The sequence below is a fragment of the Schistocerca nitens genome, chromosome 8 (assembly GCF_023898315.1).
Source record: "Schistocerca nitens isolate TAMUIC-IGC-003100 chromosome 8, iqSchNite1.1, whole genome shotgun sequence".
Classification (NCBI taxonomy): domain Eukaryota; kingdom Metazoa; phylum Arthropoda; class Insecta; order Orthoptera; family Acrididae; genus Schistocerca; species Schistocerca nitens.
In genome coordinates, this window is record NC_064621.1 from 23,345,624 (window position 1) to 23,366,682 (window position 21,059).

At 51.4% G+C, this 21,059-nt stretch overlaps 5 non-coding genes across 5 annotated transcripts; all 5 read left to right on the forward strand.

Moving 5' to 3' along the window:
* The first annotated feature begins 4,841 nt into the window (after nt 1-4,841).
* On the forward strand, nt 4,842-4,914 carry Trnak-cuu (transfer RNA lysine (anticodon CUU)). The gene has a single exon. It is a non-coding gene; the product is annotated as a tRNA-Lys (tRNA).
* Nucleotides 4,915-5,235: 321 nt separating this feature from the next.
* Trnat-agu (transfer RNA threonine (anticodon AGU)) lies at nt 5,236-5,307 on the forward strand. Its single transcript has one exon. It is a non-coding gene; the product is annotated as a tRNA-Thr (tRNA).
* A 6,007-nt stretch (nt 5,308-11,314) lies between these two features.
* Trnar-ucg (transfer RNA arginine (anticodon UCG)) lies at nt 11,315-11,387 on the forward strand. The gene has a single exon. It is a non-coding gene; the product is annotated as a tRNA-Arg (tRNA).
* A 6,285-nt stretch (nt 11,388-17,672) lies between these two features.
* On the forward strand, nt 17,673-17,745 carry Trnar-ccg (transfer RNA arginine (anticodon CCG)). The gene has a single exon. It is a non-coding gene; the product is annotated as a tRNA-Arg (tRNA).
* A 439-nt stretch (nt 17,746-18,184) lies between these two features.
* Trnak-cuu (transfer RNA lysine (anticodon CUU)) lies at nt 18,185-18,257 on the forward strand. Its single transcript has one exon. It is a non-coding gene; the product is annotated as a tRNA-Lys (tRNA).
* Nucleotides 18,258-21,059: the final 2,802 nt, after the last annotated feature.

A 21,059-nucleotide genomic window follows, 5' to 3' on the forward strand; every position in this document is an offset into this window, starting at 1 on the left:
CAACTTACAACAACAGCCCACGCGCTGGTTTAAAAATCAGTGGCATCTTAATCTTGCATTATTAACCGACTCAGATCTGGAGGAGGCCGTAAGGCGTGCTTGGGACCAGTGCCTCCGCACTATTCATGCCTTCCCTAGCATTATAGCATGGTGGACCTATAAAGCGAAGCCCAAACTGCGCAGGGTTCTTATGTCCTTTGGTATTGAACGGGCTACTGGAATTCGCAGGACAATGGAATTTTATTACTCCGTATTAAGAGATTTGTATGACAGAGCGGATGCCACGGCTACTAGAATAGGGGAAATTCAGAGAATCAAAGCTAAATTAATCAGTCTGAAACGGGAGCAGTTAGAAGGACTAAAGGTTCGATCCAAAGTTAAATCAGTACGCGCAGACGAAACGGTGGCCTTGTATCACCTTGTCAAGCACGCGAAGAATAGAAGGAGGGCTTTCATTGATGAACTTAAACTCGAAGATGGCACGACGGTCACAAATCAACGCGATATCGTCAGAGAACTTTACAGCTACTTTGTCAGGACTTATACTTCCAACGCTCCCCATGCAGACAGCGCTTCTCAACTCCTTGAAGTTCTTTCTTCGAGGATAACTGCAGACGAAAGTGACAGTCTTTCTTCGGTTTTCAGTCACGACGACGTTTTCGACATCATCTGCAGTTCCCCTACTAACAAGTCCCCTGGGCCTGACGGTCTCCCCATTGAATTTTATAAAAAGTTCTGGCACATACTGGGAGAGAAGATCACAGACATGGTGAACGAGGTCTTGCAGGGGCAGTCTGTTCCAGGAGAGTTTAAGGAATGTAAAATAGTTCTCCTCCCTAAGTCCAGAGGTGGAAAATCTGTAACCAATCTTCGGCCGATATCACTACTGAATTCCGATTACAAGATTGTAGCCCGTGCAGTTAAGATGAGGCTTCTGCCGCTCACTTCCAACCTGCTTTGCAAACAGCAAACATGTGCTTTTCGGCGGACTATCCTGCAAACGGTCGCCTTTTATAGGGATATTATTGCGCTAGCTGAAGCCAGCAACGTAAGATGTGGTCTGCTCTTTCTTGATTTTTTTAAGGCATTTGATCTTGTCAATCACACGTACCTACTAGAGACACTGCGGCGCTTGGGCTTCTTACCGTCCGCGATCGCAATGATAAAGAATGTGGCCATCGGAATCACTGCAAAAATTTCAGTAAATTCGCAACTCACGCAACGGCTCCTAATCGACAGAGGTGTCCCTCAGGGCAGCCCGTTGTCGATGTTGCTGTTCGTCATTTCGCTCGAGCCGCTCCTCACGCACCTGCAGGCGAAGCTTAGTGGTTTAACGATCTCAGGAGTGAAGTCCGTAACAGGAGCCTATGCGGATGATGTTGGGATTGTTATCAGAGATGAGTCTGACGTCACTGAGCTTGAAGCTGTCCTCAAGACCTACTGTCAGGCGTCTGGAGCACACATAAATGAACAGAAAAGCAAGTTTTTAAATCTGCGAGGCCTTGATCGTCTTCCCATTTCATGTGCCACACACGTCAGTGAACTTAAAGCTCTAGGGATAGTGTTGAAGGCGTCAACATTAAACATGACGGCAGCGAACTGGAGGGATGTGGCTCACAAAATCAACGGTGCAGTAATTGATAACTACCACAGAAGTCTAAACCAATTTGACAGAATTACATTGATTAATACGTGTGTTTTATCTAAGGCCTTCTACACGGCGCAGGTTCTTCCTCTTCCTGCAGGAGTGGCTCAAAATATCATGTCAAAAGTTACGAAATTTCTATGGAAAGGCGAGATCTTTCGTGTATCTGCACGAACAGCAGCGCTACACCCTACGCATGGAGGGATGGGATTGGTTGACATACGGAGCAAAGCACTGGCTCTGTACGTGTCACGTACGGCGGAAATCATACAGAAGGAACCTCATGGTCTTACGGCACAGTTATTTCATGCTGTCCGGCCACACAGTCTTGAACCTCCGCTGAATGTTCAACCTATTTGTTACCGGCTTAAGCATATCAGAGAGTATTATCTCGAGTATAGCTACCTTAGTCACCAGTTACGGCAAACTCAGTCTTTAACGGCAAAAGCCATTTTGGTGGAAAGGAGGGAACACGAAAGCCAGAATCCGATTGTTAACAAATATAGTGGAGTACAATGGGATACAGTCTGGCGAAACGTTGGTTCCACTGTTTTGAGCTCGGATGCTCGTACTGCGTGGTACAAAGCAGTCAATAATATAATAAGTACCAATGAGCGACTCCACCGGATAGGACTGAGTGCTACCGACCTCTGTCTTCACTGCGACCTCCTAGATACAGTGCTGCACAGGTGCACCTGTGGGGAACGTCTCCACAACTGGAACTGGATTCAGCAACAAGTCGCACTTATCACTCGCAGTGTTCCCGGCAATGTCCAGGCGATGATGATCTATCGACCTGATTTTAAGTTTTACCCACAGACGAAAAATAACGCGGTGAGCTGGTTACTGGGTAATTATTCTAGTTATATCTTTAACAAACTTGGCGATGATGATCCTGTCCAATTCAAAATGCATATGGCAATCGAATTTCACAAAACACTTCAATACAAGAATCATGGAAAGAACTTTGGAAATATGCTTAAAATTGTCTTCGAGAAAATGGGAATAGGGTAGTGTACCGGGTCTGTGGGGGTGAATTGGGACACGGAGCACCTGTAGTGCCGCGAAGAGGCCCCACTGCTTCTGCGCCGTGTCCTGACTTCAGCCACTACGCCTCGGTACCTCCCTCCAACGATGAACATGGATCAGCGGAATAAACTTGGATCCGAGATGAGACACAATAATGTTTTTTCTTTCTTCTTGAAAAAATTGTTCACGGTGCTCCCCAAAGGAGGGGATTTGTTTATTTTTCTTTAAAAAAAAAAAAGGGGCAGAGCACTGGTCTTTAAAAAAAAAAAAATGGATAAGGCGTCGGACTTCGGATCCGAAGATTGCAGGTTCGAATCGTGTCACGGTCGAGTTTTTCCAGTTCTGCAAAAGATGCATGCTGTTTTACTGTGTTGTTTGAGTACTACAAAACTAGTTGAAAGTTGCTGCTGTCCGCTTCCTGGCTGCAAACCGGCGTCTACCTGAAGCTCAAGCAAGACAAGGGTGATCTGTAGCGAAATTTTCGGCACAGTGCCGTTCAGGAGAGTTTTTGTTGGAACTACTGCGTCTGATTCAGGGCCCAAGAGCTACGCCACAGGCGTCTGCGCACAGTCGAGCATGTGTGTTGAATAATGGTGCTGATAGCCACGTATCATTTGAAGCAGATTTGATGCCTTTCGGAGACAATTTTTCATTGAATAGGATTGTAGCTCATTTGTGGCAGCAGGAAATAAGCTGTAGTCAAAAGGATCTTAAAAAAAAAAAAAAAAAAAAAAAAATGGATAAGGCGTCGGACTTCGGATCCGAAGATTGCAGGTTCGAATCGTGTCACGGTCGAGTTTTTCCAGTTCTGCAAAAGATGCATGCTGTTTTACTGTGTTGTTTGAGTACTACAAAACTAGTTGAAAGTTGCTGCTGTCCGCTTCCTGGCTGCAAACCGGCGTCTACCTGAAGCTCAAGCAAGACAAGGGTGATCTGTAGCGAAATTTTCGGCACAGTGCCGTTCAGGAGAGTTTTTGTTGGAACTACTGCGTCTGATTCAGGGCCCAAGAGCTACGCCACAGGCGTCTGCGCACAGTCGAGCATGTGTGTTGAATAATGGTGCTGATAGCCACGTATCATTTGAAGCAGATTTGATGCCTTTCGGAGACAATTTTTCATTGAATAGGATTGTAGCTCATTTGTGGCAGCAGGAAATAAGCTGTAGTCAAAAGGATCTTAAAAAAAAAAAAAAAAAAAAAAAAATGGATAAGGCGTCGGACTTCGGATCCGAAGATTGCAGGTTCGAATCCTGTCACGGTCGAGTTTTTCCAGTTCTGCAAAAGATGCATGCTGTTTTACTGTGTTGTTTGAGTACTACAAAACTAGTTGAAAGTTGCTGCTGTCCGCTTCCTGGCTGCAAACCGGCGTCTACCTGAAGCTCAAGCAAGACAAGGGTGATCTGTAGCGAAATTTTCGGCACAGTGCCGTTCAGGAGAGTTTTTGTTGGAACTACTGCGTCTGATTCAGGGCCCAAGAGCTACGCCACAGGCGTCTGCGCACAGTCGAGCATGTGTGTTGAATAATGGTGCTGATAGCCACGTATCATTTGAAGCAGATTTGATGCCTTTCGGAGACAATTTTTCATTGAATAGGATTGTAGCTCATTTGTGGCAGCAGGAAATAAGCTGTAGTCAAAAGGATCTTAAAAAAAAAAAAAAAAAAAAAAAAAATGGATAAGGCGTCGGACTTCGGATCCGAAGATTGCAGGTTCGAATCCTGTCACGGTCGAGTTTTTCCAGTTCTGCAAAAGATGCATGCTGTTTTACTGTGTTGTTTGAGTACTACAAAACTAGTTGAAAGTTGCTGCTGTCCGCTTCCTGGCTGCAAACCGGCGTCTACCTGAAGCTCAAGCAAGACAAGGGTGATCTGTAGCGAAATTTTCGGCACAGTGCCGTTCAGGAGAGTTTTTGTTGGAACTACTGCGTCTGATTCAGGGCCCAAGAGCTACGCCACAGGCGTCTGCGCACAGTCGAGCATGTGTGTTGAATAATGGTGCTGATAGCCACGTATCATTTGAAGCAGATTTGATGCCTTTCGGAGACAATTTTTCATTGAATAGGATTGTAGCTCATTTGTGGCAGCAGGAAATAAGCTGTAGTCAAAAGGATCTTCCATAGATGGTCGCAGGTCCCATCAGTATTGTATGGCTCGTAAAGCATTGTGTGGAGCCCGGCTAGCTCAGTCGGTAGAGCATGAGACTCTTAATCTCAGGGTCGTGGGTTCGAGCCCCACGCTGGGCGGCGCAAGATTTTGTGTCTACGCGGATGCAACCTGCGCCCCTCTCGTGAGCCTTGCGTAATGAACGTAACGGGTTACGAAGATACCTAGCTTCGTGTGAATATCAGAGGAATGGTATTTGAAGCTGAAAGTAACTCTGAAATGAAATAAATGTGTTGTTTTGGAATTTTAGGTGTACATCGATATCGTGTGAGATGTGTAGGAAAGCAGCAGCTGTGCTAACTAAATGCAAATAATGGTCGCTAATGCGGTGCGTTTCCAGCTGAAGATCTCCGATTCACTAGTCCATAAGAACAAAGTACCCGAAAAGCGCGGTAGGAGGCGCCTCCTTAGCTCAGTGGCAGAGCGCTGGTCTAGTAAACCAGAGGTCGTGAGTTCGATCCTCACAGGAGGCAAATGAATTTTGTAAAAGCCCCTCCCACCGTGGCCCTTTCGAAAAAAGGCAAATGAATAGTGCGAATGGTGCTATTAAAGTAGGCACCAGAAACTGCTGCTTCACGATTCGAGGGTTGGATTCCCTCACTTCCTCATCGAGGACTCGCACTGCCTGGGCTACTCTCAGGGTGTATCTTCGACGTGGAAGAGCCCCAACCGTGCTTGTCGCGTTGTTGCCCGTCTGCACGCCGCCGCCGCCGCCGCCGCCGCCGCCGCCGCCGCCGCCGCCGCCGTCGTCTGTTCGCCGCCGCACGGTGTTTGCCACCGCCGCCGTCGCCGCCGGTTGGTCGCCGTCTGTCGGTGCTCGCCGCTTCCTCTTCTGCCGCTGCCACCTGGTCGCCGCTTCTTCAGCCGCCGCCGCCGCCGCCGCCGCCGCCGCTGTCGCCGTCTCTTGGTGCTCGTCGCTTCTTCTGCCGCCGTCTCTCGGTGCTCGCCGCTGCCGCCGTCTCTCGGTGTTCGCTGCCGCCTGCGATCATGGACGCCCCAACTACCACCATCGTCTACACCTCTCCTTCACCTGCCCCCACTGTAACGTCATGGAGTGCTTCCTCTGGGATTCACCCGTCTCATGCACCTCCCCTACTCACGGTCTCCTCCCCATCTATCTCCTCTCCATCGATATATCCCCACCTGTACGTCACTCCTGCTCCTACCCCTGCTACTGCCTGTGCTACTTCTCCCGTTACTGCCTCTGCCCCTGCTCCCAACCCCCCTCCCACTCCTGTCGCCCGCCGAGACGACTTCCCCCCTCTCCCCCCTGCAACTACCGCTGCTTCCCCTGCCAGAGTCTCCGCCCGCCGCGCCACAGTCGCCGCCACAGAGCGCCCTACCCTATCATCCGGTACTACTGCCTCACAGGAGGGCCCTGCCTCCCACCACCTCCCCATCCATCCAGTCCCTCATCCCTCCTCCCAGGCAACACCTGCCAAAAAATCTTCCAAACGGCCCAGTGGCGACCTCTCCTCTACTCCTTCCTCCAACAAGCCACTGCCCGCCCCACCTCCCCCACCTCCCACTGACCCCGCTATGGATACCACCCCCCCTCCCTCCTCTCCAGCCCCCTCCCTGTATACCTTTGTCCTAGCCAACCCTGATCCGAAATTCCTGGATGCCCGCACCCTCACCCTTGAAATCCGGAAGTACATCCCCAGTGCACCCATCACCCAACTTATCCCTCGCAGAGACTCTGTTCTCATCAAGTCTCCCTCTCCATCCTTCCATACTGATCTCCTCCGGCGCCTTCCCCGCATCACCTTTGGGCCCCACGCATCCCTCACCCCATTCCTTACATCCTCCTCTCCTCGTCAACCCCAACCGCCTCGTCGTCCACCGACCCTCACTGCCGTCATCACAAAACTCAGCCCTGTGGTCACGGAGGCTGAGGTGTTGGCGGAACTGAATGCCCACCCCTCCCTGGAAATCCGCTCTGCCCGCCGTATTTACAACTCCTCTGGCCCTACTTTCCTCATGCGTATCTTTACAGAGTCCGCCTCCTCCATTGACCACCTCCTCACGCAGGGAGCCCTGATTTTCAACCGCCGCCACCCTGTTGACCCATCCCATTCCCCTCCTCAATCCTACCGCTGCCAGCGTTGTCTTCTGTACAATGACCACCTCACCCAAAACTGCAAGAACCCACCCACCTGCCCCCATTGTAAAGCCTCCCACTTCCTCAAACAGTGTCCCAACCTCGCTTCCCCCCCATCCTGCAACACCTGCAATGAACCTCACCCCACCTATTCCTCCAAATGCAAAGCCAAGCCCTCTCCCACCAACCCTGAACTCACTGTCCCCGTTCGCCCCATTGACCCACCTATCCACGCTAACAATTCCCTCCGCCCTCCCCCTACAGCAGAAGACATCATCCGGTTCCTCACCGTCGTCCTGCAGAACATCCACCCCTTCCAGCGCCCCCACACACTCCAGCAGATTTCCCTCGCTGCCCGCTCTGTTTTCCACTTAAACACCTACGCCACATACTCCCACAACCAGGCCCACTTTAGCTTCACCCGTCTAGACACCCTCGTTTAAGCCCCTCTCCCCTTCCCGCACCCACTCTCATGGCTCGTCAACAGTATCGTCTCCTCTACCTCAACATTCGCTCCCTCCTTGCAAACAAATACCTCTTCATGCATACCCTCTCCCAGCACCAGGTTGACTCCTTCATCCTTAATGAAACCTTCCTCCAACCCCACCATGTGGTCCGCATCTCCCCTTATCTCCTTCACCGCACTGACAATCCCCTTCCCCTAGCTCGAGGTGGGGTCGCTATCGGCCACCTCCGGCATCTCCCTGTCCGGCCACAACCCCTCCTCAATGACCCAACCGAACACCTTCTCCTCAGCCTCTTTTTTCCCTCCCTCACCGTCACCTGTGCCACTATCTATATTCGCCCCGCAGCTCCTCTCCCCTTTGACTTCATTTCCCATGTTGACCGTACCTTCTCCACCTATGTGATCGCCGCTGACCTCAACATCCACAGCCGTGACCCTGCCACCCTTCAGCGGTGGCATCAGTTCCTTGCCACCCTCCATGGTGACCTTGTTCCTCTCCCACAGCACACCCGTCCTGAAAGTAACTCCACCCCTGATGTCATCCTCGCTTCCCCCAACCTCCTTGGTCGCATTGCCGTTGATGTCCTCGATCCCGTCGGTAGTGACCATCTCCCTGTCCTTCTCACCATCTCCTCTACCCGTCCTGCCACTGCAGCCACCCGCCCACCAGCCCCTCCAAAGTCTGTCCATGACTACCACCGTGCCAATTGGGATGCCTACCGGGAATCCATTGCCTCACAGGTCGAAAGCCACCCCCTTACTTTCCACCACCCTGATGACATCACCCATGCCTCCTCCTTCCTTCAGAAGACCATCACTGACGCTGTGGAGGCTCATGTCCCTACCAAACTCATCCACCCTCACCGCCCTACGCTTCCTCCACAGGCCGTCCTTCTTCTGCGTGAATCCCGCCGGCTCTACCGCTCCTTCCTCCGCACTCGTGACCGGGATACTCTCACCCGCCACCGGCAATTACAGCGACATATCCGGAACCTCCTTACAGCAAAGAAACGCCGGGACTGGCGTCAGACATGCACACGCCTCAACTCCACCCTCCCTGTCAACTCCTCCAAGTACTGGTCAGCCTTTCACCGCCTTACTGGTAGCCATCCCACCCCGCATTACCCCATCCTCCATGACGATCGCCCCTTTCCTGACAACCTCAGTAAGGCTAACCATTTTGCTTCCCACCTATCCGAGGTCTTCTCCATTCCTGACGATCCCCATTTTGATTACTCCCTCTTCCCCACTGTCCTTGACCGCACTGACACCTCGGTCCCCCCGCTCGGCCCTAGCTTCCAGTACTTGGATCGGCTACCCCCCTCCGACATCAACACTCCCATCACCATGCAAGACATCACACTCGTCCTCCGCTCCAAACGCAACACCGCCCCTGGTCATGATGGCATCACCTACCGTCACCTCAAGGAATCCCCTCCATCCTTCCTGTCTGTCCTTGCTACCCTGTACAATGTCCTCCTCTCCACTGGATTTTACCCTGACCTGTGGAAGACTTCCCGTGTCCTGCTGTTCCCTAAGCCTAACAAACCCCCCTCTGCTACCTCTTCCTATCGTCCCATCTGCCTCACCTCCGTGTTCGGTAAGGTCTTTGTGGCCATCCTCTCTCGGCGTATCCACCGCCACCTTAACCAGCACCGCCTCCTTCCTCTTACCCAATGTGGCTTCCGGCCTTCCTTCTCTGCTGACGACCAGCTCCTTAACCTTACCCATCTTCTTTCCCTCCAACTTAACTCCCGTCGCTCTGCTATCATTGTTTCCCTTGACCTCCAGAACGCCTATGACCGTGTCTGGCATCCCAGGCTCCTTTTCAAACTCCAGACCTATGCTCTCCCCATCAACTTCGTCCGTCTCGTTGCTTCCTTCCTCTCCCATCGTCCCTCCTATGTGACTATCCACAATTCCAACTCCCGTACTTTCTACCCCTCTGCCGGCGTGCCCCAAGGTTCTGTCCTTTCCCCTCTCCTCTATCTCCTGTACACTGCTGATATGCCCAAACCTCCCCCTCCTGTTCATCTTCTCCAGTTCGCTGATGACACCGCCTTCCTAGCCCTTTATCCTACCCTTCAACGGTCCCAACGTACTCTCCTAACCCACCTTGACCAATTCACCGCTTGGTGCAACCAGTGGTTCCTCCGTGTTAATCCCTCCAAGACCCAGGCGATCATCATAGGCCGCACCACCCGCTCCTTCCACCTCCATGATTTCTACCTCACCATTTATGGCCGTCCTATCCACCTCACTCCTACCCTCAAATACCTTGGCCTCACCCTCGACCGCCACCTACCTGGACTCCCCATCTCCTTACCATCCAAAACAAAGCCCACAACCGCCTCCGCCTCCTGAAACTCCTGTGCGGCCGGACATGGGGTCTGCATCCTTCCACCATCCTCCACACCTACAAATCCATGATCCGCCCCATCCTTTGTTATGCCAGCATCGCTTGGATTTCCGCCCCTCCCCGGTTCTATAACGCCCTCCAAATCCTCGAACGTCATGCACTCCGCCTCGCCTTCCGCATCCGCCTTCCGTCCCCCACGCGCATCCTCTATGACCTCATCCCCTTCCCCCACCTTCTCCTTTTCCTTGAACACATCTGCACACTATATATTGTCCGTCGCCTTGATCCCCCTCACCCCCTGGTGCCTCCATTCCTCTCCACTCCCGCCCCGTTGCCGCGCCTTTACCGTTGTGTCCCTCCCTCTCTCCATCTCCACACCCTCCATCTCCTTTCCCAACGTAACTTCCACCGACTACCACTCCCGGATGATGAGCTTCGCCCTGACATCTACCCTTCCTACCAACTCTAACCCCCTCTTCCGGCCTCCTCCTCAGGGCTCCCTCCCCTCCCCCTACCTCCTTCTGAGCGGATTTCCCCTCCTACTCCCCCTCCATCTCTTGTGCCTTCTTTCAGTGTCTCTGCGCCCCATCCTGCCCTGTCTTCCCTTTTCCTCTCCCGCCCCATGTGTCTCCTGCCTCTTCGTGAACCCACGGTTGCCCCTCCTCTATTCATCCCGCTGCTTCCCTGGCTGCCCCATGCTCTCCCCTCCTTTTCCATCCTCTCTGACCTTTCCCTCGGCAGGTCCCACCTGGTAGTTTTATTCTTCGTCGTGTGTGCTCCGAGTGGGTTTTAAGTGTGTTGTTTCGGAGTGTTTTTAATACTGTGGCCGACTTTTAACCTGTGCCTGTGCATCTAGTGACTTCCATGTGTTTTAAGAATCACCAATTGTGTTTTTTAACTTTCTGGTGACTTTTTTAACTGTCCCCAATGAACGTCTACATATCAGTGTATTTTTCCCTCCATTTTCTCCCCTTACTCTGTTTTATGTTCCCCCTTTTTACCTCCTTATGTATGTATTATTTTATTCTTGTTTTAATTGTCATATCACTCGGCTGAAGAGCGGCGGATTGTGCTGCTGACAGCCCTCCCCTGCCCGTATGGGGCAGGGGAATGAAATCACAATAAAGAAAAAAAAAAAAAATACTGCTGCTTTTGGGAGCCTCCGGAGAATGCCGACGTGAAATAGTTCTTGTGATGTATTTTCTACCCCTGATAGAGACCCTCGCGGTTGTCGTCGTCGTCGTCGTCGTCGTCGTCGTCGTCGTCGGCGCCGCCGTCGCTTTGGTAATAGCGGCAACTCGCCATTGTATCTCATAGGGTGAGGTACGTTGTACAACCGACTGAGATGGCACTAAGCGATTGAAGCTGATTTGCAAGCTCTTGTTTGATGAGCGTCATAAGGGCTTGAATGTAACTTGCGATGGGACACAGCAAGAAGTAGCGTCGCATTTTTAGTACTGAAATTGGAGAATTGCGTCAAAGATGGTAAATTCATTCCGGGAAGTGCACAAATGGCGATAATGAGGTGTGTTTGGGGAAGCGTATTGCGCCAGTGACCGTGTGGCCTAATGGATAAGGCGTCGGACTTCGGATCCGAAGATTGCAGGTTCGAATCCTGTCACGGTCGAGTTTTTCCAGTTCTGCAAAAGATGCATGCTGTTTTACTGTGTTGTTTGAGTACTACAAAACTAGTTGAAAGTTGCTGCTGTCCGCTTCCTGGCTGCAAACCGGCGTCTACCTGAAGCTCAAGCAAGACAAGGGTGATCTGTAGCGAAATTTTCGGCACAGTGCCGTTCAGGAGAGTTTTTGTTGGAACTACTGCGTCTGATTCAGGGCCCAAGAGCTACGCCACAGGCGTCTGCGCACAGTCGAGCATGTGTGTTGAATAATGGTGCTGATAGCCACGTATCATTTGAAGCAGATTTGATGCCTTTCGGAGACAATTTTTCATTGAATAGGATTGTAGCTCATTTGTGGCAGCAGGAAATAAGCTGTAGTGAAAAGGACTTTCCATAGATGGTCGCAGGTCCCATCAGTATTGTATGGCTCGTAAACCATTGTGTGGAGCCCGGCTAGCTCAGTCGGCAGTCTACTCGCGGCTGGCGAGGTGCGCGGACGTGTGCTGTTTACGTCCTCGCTGTTCCGGGCCAGCGCCGAGGCGAGTGGTGAGTAAACGCGGTGGGACTAGCCGTTTCTCGAGGAAGTTAGTCATGCACGCGTGGTAACGATGGAATCTCATTTCCGTAAGAACACTCTGAAATTTAGTTTCGACGACCATTATGCACGACCTAAGCCATACGAAATAGAGGCCTTTTTACGCGATGTAGTGAAGTTACATTTTGACGACGTTATCGGGATCCATCTGTCGATAGTTAGCCGAACAGTCTATGTGAAGATGGCGAACGCAGACTGCTGTGCACGAGTAATAGCCTCTTCGGGAGGTCGATTTAAGTTCACCCATTGTGACGGTAATGTGGGGGATGTGACGGTTGAAATGGTGGGACTTGGGGTCCGGACCATTCGGATCTTTGAACTTCCGTTTGAGGTGCCTGCAGGGCAGATCAATACAGTTCTTACTACCTATGGGACGGTCTTAAGTAATACAGCGGAGAAGTGGACAACTTTCAATACCTTCCCTGTTCTAAATGGGGTGCGGCAGGTCAAAATTGATCTTCGGCGTCACGTCCCTTCATATATATACGTCGGTGGATGTAGAGCCATTGTCATGTATGACGGGCATCCCCGAACGTGCTCAGGTTGTGGTAAGGAAGGCCATGTTCGCTCAGACTGCATGCAGAGGAGGATAGCGCAGTTACCAGTGGGAGAGGCCGTGCGCTCTGCGAATATGCAGACGTTGCCGGTCAGTTACGTTGCAGCAGTCAGGGGACCGGAACCGGACCACTTACCTGTAGAGGAGGCGGCTCCTCGCACGTCACCACCTGAGAACCACGATGCGCCCATGGTCGCGAACCGGATAGAGGCGACAGACTTCTCCGCTGCCCCGTCGGAGCAACGGGTAACTCCCGATGACGAGGGCCATGCCGCAGTTGCTGCGGCTGAAAACGTCGTGCTCCAGGATTTGGAGGACCCGCAGGAACCGGACCAGACCGTATCTTCCGATAGCGAGATGAGCCGCCCACGGCACTCACCCCGCAGACGCAAAAAACAACGGATTGCGCCCCCGAACGCGGACCAGACGGCGAAGGAGGTGCGTGAAAAGGCTCAGCGGGTTGGCCGCACTCTTGGAGGAACACCGGTCGCACAGGACGATGGCGTCCACCAGGTCCTCATTCCGGCAGGCATTCTTGCGACGCCGGAGCCATCTAACCCCCCCCCCCCCCCCCACCGAACAGATGGTAGTGGACGCGACACGGGAGGTGATCCCGCATGACATACCCATGCAGACACTTGACGGCGACACGGCGTCGGTTGGACTCCGGGAGACCGGCGACTGGGCCGATGATGTGGAAAGCGTTCCACCAGGAGGGGACTTGAATGACGACCCTATGGTTGGTGTGGGGACGGCGATTATGCGCGGGGTAGGAGATGATACGGATGGGATTCCCATCCGCCACAGCGAATAGTAATCTCTAGTGCGTGCAGTCACAGACAAGGCCTTCCTCCCTTCCATCAGCGAATGACATCTGCACAAGCATACAGGATAGGCACTGTTAACGTCAACAGTATCAGCAGCAATCTCAAGCTGCAGACCTTACGTGACATGTTATACGCCGCCGAACTCGACGTGGTCTTACTACAAGAGGTGAAGAACGTAGACCTCGCCACGATTGGTGGATATATAGCCTTCACTCACCCCGGGACTGTGCAAGACCTTGGAACAGCCATCCTTACAAAGGAAGGGATACTTGCGACTGACGTAGAGTACCTCCCAATGGCGAGAGGCATGGCGCTCACCATTTACGATACTCGTATTGTCAACGTCTATGCCCCTTCAGGCACTGGTAACAGACAACAACGGGCGGCATTTTTTAAAGATGCTATTGCACCATTGCTTGTAGGCCATTACGACCACATTATCTTCGGTGGCGACTACAACTGCGTCCTATCCCCGAAAGACCAGACGCCACATTTTAACACTTGTCCGGATCTAGCGGCTATAAAACGGGACTTTCATTTTATTGATACCTGGGAACACGTCAATGGCGATAGGCCAGGATTCACGCATGTCACGACACACTCCGCCAGCCGACTAGATCGTATTTACGTAACGCTGGATTTAAGTCGCAGACTTTTGCAGACGGAGATATGGCCGACCGTCTTCTCTGACCACGCGGCGTACATTTGTACAATCAACCTCCAACGACAGGGGACGTACCGTGGAAGAGGATACTGGAAGTTGAATGTCTCGCATTTGGACGAACAGGCCTGCCATGAACTCTTTGCTGCGTCTTGGGCAGATTGTGAGAGACGGTTTTCTCAATATGCCTCGGCGCTGGAGTGGTGGCTCACTTGTGCAAAACCGACAATCAGGAAGGCCTTTATGAGATACTCCCGTGAAAGGAAGGAGTGGTACACCAGGACGGTCGAGTTCTATTTCCAGGTCCTTCGAGACTTATACCGCCCGGACGCGTCACTTATAGACAATCACCAGGAAATCCAACGAATAAAAGCCACGATTACGGCTTTGACGCGTCAAAAGCTCATCGGATGCAAAGTCAGGGCGCGCCTTCGTGACGGTGTCGCAGGCGAGCAACCTTCCATCTATCACGTGCTTAAGGAGCGGACAGGTCGCCGCAGGAAGCTAATCACTGAACTACGGACGGAGGACGGATGTTTGTTGTTGCAGCAGCGAGAGATAGCAGCTGAGCTGAAGCACTATTATGCGACGCTTTACGCCGCTGGCCCTGTGGATCGCGAGGCGATGGAGGCTTTACTGTCGGGTATAACCCGCAAGGTGAATCAGGCGGAAGCAATTCAATTGTTGGCTGACCCTACTGAAGAGGAAGTAGAAGTTGCACTGCTGACGGGCCCTGAGAACACGTCACCTGGTCCGGACGGTCTACCGGTGGAGTTCTATCGCACATTTAAACGACTGTTGTTACCGAAACTGACGTGCATATGCCAGGAATTAATGGACCCCGACAAAGACATCCCGCGACAATTCAGTGAGGGCCTGATCATACCGGTTCCTAAGTCGCCATTGGCGAAATCCGCAAAACACTACCGCCCGCTCACACTTTTAAACTGTGATTATAAGATCTTTGCAAGGATTATAGCTAGGAGACTCAAACCGGTGATGAACACGGTCACAGCCCCGCCACAAACGAGTGTCGGTATGGGCCGCAACATTCACGACACCTTGTGTGATTATCGCGACATCATAGCGATAGCTGCCGCCTGTCGCATTCCGTGCGCCTTGGTTGCTCTCGATTTTGACAAAGCATTCGACCGCGTAAACCATGAGTATTTACTGAAAACCATGCAGACAATGAACTTCCCCCACCGTTTCCTCACCATCATCGCGCGTCTGCTGCGCCACTCCCAGTCAACGATTTTGCTCAACGGGAGATCAGTGGGGCCGATAACTATCGAAAGTTCGGTCAGACAGGGCTGCCCTATGTCGATGGCGCTGTTTGCTATCGCCATCGACCCACTATTAACAGCGCTGAACACACACCTCCAGGGTGTCCTGATGTATGGTCACAAGTTTGTATGCCGCGCCTACGCGGATGATGTGGCCTTTCTTGTGCGAACCACGGCTGAGATTCAGACGGCGATGGACATAGTAGAGCAGTATGGGAAGGCGGCGGGGGCTCAGTTGAATGTAATGAAGTCCGGTGTCCTGAACATCGGTCGTGGATTGAGGACCCCCATTCCTGGACAGATCAAGGTGATCACGGTCATGAAGTGCTTGGGAGTGAAGTTTACTCGTGACATCCGACGCACGATTGCAATCAATTACAAAGACTTACTAAATACAGTGCGCGCGAGCATACGTCAACATAGCATCAGGTCGCTGGACGAAATACAACGTGTGGCCTTGGTGAACGTTTATCTCGTCTCTAAAATTAACTATGTGGCACGCGTACTCCCACTACCCCTCCCGATGGCAAGCAGATTGTTAGCTGCCTTCGGCCACTTTGTCAGCCGCGGCCACATTTTCAAAGTGAAATATTCTACGTGGACTCTACCGACGGCGTCAGGTGGTCTCAACCTCATCGACGTTTATACGAAAACACGGGCCCTGTACGTCAGTTCTACATATAACAGATGGCAGAATTCGCCTAATAGTATCACCACTTTTCTATTGAACGAAATTAAGCCGGCTAATCTTGACGCGCCTGTGGATGTTCATCACATACCAGACGACCTTCACCATCTCAAGCACTTTTTGATTGACTATAGCTACATCCGCATGGGGATGCCAGAGGCAAAAATAGTCACAGTGCGAGCAGTGTACAAATATTTGATCACGACGCACGCTCGAAACAATATTGAAGATAAGTACCCCGAGGCAGTCTGGCCGCGTATATGGAGAAGTGTTCATCATCCACATTTGCCAACGGGGGCGAGAGCATTGTGGTATTACGTGGTCAATAGGAAACTTCCCACGACTTCCCGATTACATTCGATACATTTGGCTGATACTTCCCTTTGTGCAACCTGTAACGTGCAAGATACTGATGAACACAAATTCGTATGTGGTACGGCGCATGATATCTGGAAAGCGGTTAGAAACCTCTTGGCATTTCTACAACGCACTTCCCCGCAAGCCATCAACCTTAAGAGTCTACTTCTACCGGACGATGACCTCTACCCTACCACGAAACGAAATGCCGTAACATGGCTGAAAGGACAAGCAATATATTATATTTTTACAAACTCAGAACGAAGTATTGGAGACTTTTCGACATATTTACAAACACAGCACGATGGACTTCGCAGACTTCCACATTATAAACAGGAATACGCAAATTTTCTCATCAAAGCGATCATGGATCCCCCACAGACTTGGAGAGTGTAAAACTAAGAGTAGACGAGACAGGAAAGTACAGGGAAGAGACAAAACGATGACACAAGACGAACACGCACAGGTGTGAACACATTGCAACACGTGAAGCCGACCCTTACAGTTTTCCGACGTAAGGGGGCCACTAAAGTAAGTTGCAACAGGTAATTCGAGAATCACCACGAACCAACAGAGTGCCGATGGAGACGGCACATACAGAGGATTCCTTCCCGGAGATGGCATTAATGGGTATGAGCCTCTCCTTCCTTCTGTTTTCATTTACATTATGTTATCACAATTAACAACAACAACAACAAAAAAAAATAAAAAAATAAAAAAAAAGTGGCAGAGCGCTGGTCTAGTAAACCAGAGGTCGTGAGTTCGATCCTCACAGGAGGCAAATGAATTTTGTAAAAGCCCCTCCCACCGTGGCCCTTTCGAAAAAAGCGGTCAAGGATGAAACAAATTATAAATGGGTGCGGTATTTAAGAAATGCTCTCGCAAATGAATAGTGCGAATGGTGCTATTAAAGTAGGCACCAGAAACTGCTGCTTTTGGGAGTCTCCGGAGAATGCCGACGTGAAATACTTAGTTCCTGTGATGTATTTTCTACCCCTGATAGAGACCCTCGCGGTTGTCGTCGTCGTCGTCGTCGGCGCCGCCGCCGCTTTGGTAATAGCGGCAACTCGCCATTGTATCTCATAGGGTGAGGTACGTTGTACAACCGACTGAGATGGCACTAAGCGATTGAAGCTGATTTGCAAGCTCTTGTTTGATGAGCGTCATAAGGGCTTGAATGTAACTTGCGATGGGACACAGCAAGAAGTAGCGTCGCATTTTTAGTACTGAAATTGGAGAATTGCGTCAAAGATGGTAAATTCATTCCGGGAAGTGCACAAATGGCGATAATGAGGTGTGTTTGGGGAAGCGTATTGCGCCAGTGACCGTGTGGCCTAATGGATAAGGCGTCGGACTCCGGATCCGAAGATTGCAGGTTCGAATCCTGTCACGGTCGAGTTTTTCCTGTTCTGCAAACGATCCATGCTGTTTTACTGTGTTGTTTGAGTACTACAAAACTAGTTGAAAGTTGCTGCTGTCCGCTTCCTGGCTGCAAACCGGCGTCTACCTGAAGCTCAAGCAAGACAAGGGTGATCTGTAGCGAAATTTTCGGCACAGTGCCGTTCAGGAGAGTTTTTGTTGGAACTACTGCGTCTGATTCAGGGCCCAAGAGCTACGCCACAGGCGTCTGCGCACAGTCGAGCATGTGTGTTGAATAATGGTGCTGATAGCCACGTATCATTTGAAGCAGATTTGATGCCTTTCGGAGACAATTTTTCATTGAATAGGATTGTAGCTCATTTGTGGCAGCACGAAATAAGCTGTAGTCAAAAGGATCTTCCACAGATGGTCGCAGGTCCAATCAGTATTGTATGGCTCGTAAAGCATTGTGTGGAGCCCGGCTAGCTCAGTCGGTAGAGCATGAGACTCTTAATCTCAGGGTCGTGGGTTCGAGCCCCACGCTGGGCGGCGCAAAATTTTGTGTCTACGCGGATGCAACCTGCGCCCCTCTCGTGAGCCTTGCGTAATGAACGTAACGGGTTACGACGATGCCTAGCTTCTTATGAATATCAGAGGAATGGTATTTGAAGCTGAAAGTAACTCTGAAATGAAATAAATGTGTTGTTTTGGAATTTTAGGTGTACATCGATATCGTGTGAGATGTGTAGGAAAGCAGCAGCTGTGCTAACTAAATGCAAATAATGGTCGCTAATGCGGTGCGTTTCCAGCTGAAGATCTCCGATTCACTAGTCCATAAGAACAAAGTACCCGAAAAGCGCGCTAGGAGGCGCCTCCTTAGCTCAGTGGCAGTCTACTCGCGGCTGGCGAGGTGCGCGGACGTGCGCTGTTTACGTCCTCGCTGTTCCGGGCCAGCGCCGCGGCGAGTGGTGAGTAAACACGGTGGGACTGGCTGTTTCTCGAGGAAGTTAGTCATGCACGCGCGGTAACGATGGAATCTAATTTCCGGAAAAACACACTGAAATTTAGTTTCGACGACCATTATGCACGACCTAAGCCATACGAAATAGAGGCCTTTTTGCGCGATGTAGTGAAGTTACAATTTGACGACGTTATAGGGATCCATTTGTCGATAGTTAGCCGAACAGTCTATGTGAAGATGGCGAACACGGAATGCTGTGCACGGGTGATAGCCTCTTCGGGAGGTCGATTTAAGTTCACCCATTGTGATGGTAACGTGGGAAATGTGACGGTTGAAATGGCGGGACTTGGCGTCAGGACCATTAGGATCTTTGAACTTCCGTTTGAGGTGCCTGCAGGGCAGATAAATACTGTTCTTACTACATATGGCACGGTCTTAAGTAATATAGCGGAGAAGTGGACAACTTTCAATACCTTCCCTGTTCTAAATGGGGTGCGGCAGGTAAAAATTGATCTTCGGCGTCACGTCCCTTCATATATATACGTCGGTGGATGTAGAGCCATTGTCATGTATGACGGGCAACCCCGAACATGCTCAGGTTGTGGTAAGGAAGGCCATGTTCGCTCGGACTGCATGCAGAGGAAGATAGCGCAGTTACCAGTGGGAGAAGCCGTAAGCCCTGCGACTATGCAGACGTTGCCGGTAAGTTACGTTGCAGCAGTCAGAGGACCGGAACTTGACCACTTACCAGTAGAGGAGGCGGCTCCTCGCACGTCACCACCTGAGAACCACGATGCGCCCATGGTCGAGAACCGGATAGAGGCGACAAACTTATCCGCTGCCCCGTTGGAGCAACGGGTAACTCCCGATGACGAGGGCCATGCCGCAGTTGCTGCGGCTGAAACCGTCGTGCTCCAGGATTTGGAGGACCCGCAGGAACCGGCCCAGACCGTCTCTTCAGATAGTGAGATGAGCCGCCCACGGCACTCACCCCGCAGACGCAAAAAACAACGGATTGCGCCCCCGAACGCGGACCAGTTCGCGAAGGAGGTGCGTGAAAAGGCTCAGCGGGTTGCCCGCACTCTTGGAGGAACACCGGTCGCACAGGACGATGGCATCCACCAGGTCCTCATTCCGGCAGGCATTCTTGCGACGGCCGAGCCACCTCACCTACCCACTGAACAGATGGTAGTGTACACGACACGGGAGGTGACCCCGCATGACATACCCATGCAGACATTTGACGGCGACACGCCGTCGGTTGGACTCCGGGAGACCGGCGACTGGGCCGATGATGTGGAAAGCGTTCCACCAGGAGGGGACTTGAATGACGACCCTATGGTTGGTGTGGGACAGCGATAGTGCGCGGGGTAGGAGATGATACGGATGGGATTCCCACCCGCCCCAGTGAACAGTAATCTATAGTGCGTGTGGTCACAGAAAAAGCCTTCCTCCCTTCCATCAGCGAATGACTTCTGTACAAGCGTACAGGATAGGGACTGTTAACATCAACAGTATCAGCAGCAATCTCAAGCTGCAGACCTTACGTGACATGTTATACGCCGCCGAACTCGACGTGGTCTTACTACAAGAGGTGAAGAACATAGACCTCGCCACGATTAGTGGATATATAGCCTTCACTCATCCCGGGACTGTGCAAGAACTTGGAACAGCCATCCTTACAAAGGAAGGGATACTTGCGACTGACGTAGAGTACCTCCCAACGGCGAGAGGCATGGCGCACACCATTTACGATACTCGTATTGTCAACGTCTATGCCCCTTCAGGCACTGGTAACAGACAACAACGGGCGGTATTTTTTAAAGATGCTATTGCACCGTTGCTTGTAGGCCATTACGACCACATTATATTCGGTGGCGACTACAACTGCGTCCTATCCCCGAAAGACCAGACGCCACATTTTAACACTTGTCCGGATCTAGCGGCTATAATACGGGACTTTCATTTTATTGATACCTGGGAACACGTCAATGGCGATAGGCCAGGATTCACGCATGTCACGACACATTCCGCCAGCCGACTAGATCGTATTTACGTAACGCTGGATTTAAGTCGCAGACTTTTGCAGTCGGAGATATGGCCGACCGTCTTCTCTGACCACGCGGCGTACATTTGTACAATCAACCTCCAACGACAGGGGACGTACCGTGGAAGAGGATACTGGAAGTTGAATGTCTCGCATTTGGACGAACAGGCCTGCCATGAACTCTTTGCTGCGTCTTGGGCAGATTGTGAGAGACGGTTTTCTCAATATGCCTCGGCGCTGGAGTGGTGGCTCACTTGTGCAAAACCGACAATCAGGAAGGCCTTTATGAGATACTCCCGTGAAAGGAAGGAGTGGTACACCAGGACGGTCGAGTTCTATTTCC